The sequence below is a fragment of the Crocuta crocuta genome, unplaced genomic scaffold, assembly GCF_008692635.1.
Source record: "Crocuta crocuta isolate KB4526 unplaced genomic scaffold, BGI_CrCroc_1.0 scaffold134, whole genome shotgun sequence".
Taxonomy (NCBI): Eukaryota; Metazoa; Chordata; class Mammalia; order Carnivora; family Hyaenidae; genus Crocuta; species Crocuta crocuta.
The window spans coordinates 2006901-2009575 of record NW_027530183.1 but is presented as its reverse complement, the minus strand read 5'-3'; positions in this window follow the sequence as shown (position 1 = coordinate 2009575).

Genomic DNA, 2675 nt, shown 5'->3' with positions numbered 1-2675 from the left:
GCACAGCTAGTGATCCTAACTCATTAGTTTCTCATCCAGTTGAGTAAGCCCCAAAGACTACTCAAACTGTCCTAATAAACTTTCAAATATGTTGTGAAGATGGACATCATTCACCTTGGGATCAGACAGCAAAATTATTCAAATTCAAACAAAACACATCTTGATCTGTGATTGGTGTATCATGAGTACTCACACAATGTATGTGCTCAATAAATATTTATTGAGTGACTAAATGGATCACAGCAGTCACACCTTCATATACCATTTAGTTGGGTTAAGAATATTTTACCATACAATTTTTCCATAATTCTGGGATCTCTTCTAAAATACAGAGTGAAGGATTTCCTTCTTAGTTCATTTTTGTGGTCCAGACAACCTGATCCTAAATGCACGACCTTGACAACCATACATCTATCCATTGTAACTATTCATCAACCAAGCTACAGGGTATCCTGCCTTCGCCTTAATGGAGAGTGGACTTGTTTTTCTCTGATGACCATGCAGCCTGGCATCTTCTGTGTTCTCTCTTCCATTGTCAGGCCTTTTCAGTATTCCTTTCTGTGATGTTCCACACAGGCAGGTGAGTTTCACTTGTTTCTCTCTCTGTAGCCTTCCTCTCCCAAACCCAACTTCCATTGTACTATAATAGGTACCTTGTTCCAAACTAACTGATTTTTAGTAACCATTTCATTCTGAAATAAACTCATTGTAATCAAAAGTAGTCATTTTTTTATGAAAAAATATGTATTTAGGGTGCCTGGGTGGCTCAGTTTGTTAAGCATCTGACTGGCTCAGGTTATGATCTCACAGCTTATGGGTTTGAGCCCCACAACAGGCTCTATGCTGATAACTCAGAGCCTGGAGCCTGCTTTGGATTCTGTGTCTCACTCTCTCTCTGCCCCTCCTCACCTCACTCTCTGTCTCTCTCAAAAAATAAATAAATATTTAAAAAATTTTAATACATATTCATTGCATACAGTTTTTAGATTCCATATAACCCCCCAAAATAACTATTACACTCACTAGATGACATTTTAAGAGCCGTACTAAAAAAATAAAAATAAATAAAAATTAAGGGCCTGTACTATATGTTCATTGCTGAATTAAGAAAATTACATTACTATTCCAGTTTTATAGATGAGGAAATTTCACCAGGGTGTGAAGAAACTTCCTTAAGATTCTTAGCTGGTATTTGTGCATCTGGATTTACACCCAGATCTATCCACTTGTAAAGCCAGCAATCTCTACTACTGACATCTTTTTTAAAGGCCAATTCTGTGTAGAAGCTGTACCAGAAGACTTAGCAGTGTCTTCTCTACTAGTGGATTTTTAGGTAGTTTCCAACCTTTTAATAATATTTAGAAATGGTAGTTTGCTGATATCTGACTGACTCAGTCAGTAGAGCATGAGACTCTTGATCTCAGGATGGTAAATTTGAGCCCCACGTTGGGTATACAGATTACTTAAAAAAAAAAATCTTAAAAAAAAAGAGAGATGGCAGTTTGATAAACATTACAGTTAAATTTTTTCTTTGAAGTAAAAATAGCATTATCATTCCTCTAGAATACATAAGTAATTTATCCTTACTATAAACAATCAAGGAACACATGAAATTGTAAGGGAGAAAGAAAACACCATCTGAAATTCTACCATCCTGTAACAACTACTATTAACATTTTGCTGATCTGTCTTTTTTATGTGCACCATGTATAATTTTGCATAAGTGGGATCTTATGTCTCTCCCTCTTTTCTTCACTCCCTAACTCCTCTCTCACAAAAATACTTTTTTTTTTTAAAATGTTTAATGTTTGTTTATTTTTGAGAGACAGAGAGCAAGACGGGGGGTGAGTAGGGGAGGGGCAGAGAGGGAGAGACAGAAAGCAGAGCAGGATCCAGGCTCTGAGCTGTCAGCACAGAGCCAGATGTGGGGCTCAAACCCACAAACTGTGAGATCATGACCTACCTGAGCTGAAGTCTGGTGCTTAACTGACTGAGTCACCCAGGCATCCCTCACAAATCCTTTTTTAAAATAAGTTTTAATGTTTATTTATTTTTGAGAGAGAGACAAAGAAAGAGAGAGAAAGAGAGAGAGAGACAGAACACCATTGGGGAAGGGGCAGGAGAGAAAGGGAGACACAAAATCTCAAGCAGGCTCTAGGCTCTGAGCTGTCAGCACAGAGCCTGATGTGGGGCTTGAACCTATGAACAGTGAGATCATGACCTGAGCCGAGTTGGACGCTTAACTGACTGAGCCACCTAAGCACCCCCATCCTTTTTTTTTAAGTTTATTTATTTATTTTCAGAGAGAGTGCACATGCTGGGGAGGGGCACGTAGAGGGAAAGACAATACCAAGCAGGCTCCACACCATCAGCCAAGAGCCTGGTGTGGGACTCAAACTCATAATCTATGAGATTATGACCTGAGCTGAGCTCAAGAGTCTGACGCTTAACCAATTGCGCTATCCAGGTGCCCTTACACTCTCACAAATCCTGTTCATAGAAGTAGACAGGAAGTGGGGCGCCTTGGTGGCTTAGTCGGTTAAGCGTCCGACTTTTCGCTTAGGTCATGATCTCGCGGTTCGTGGGTTCGAGCCCCACGTCGGGCTCTGTGCTGACTGCCAGCTCAGAGCCTGGAGCCTGTTTCAGTCTGTGACTCCCTCTCTCTCTGACCCTCC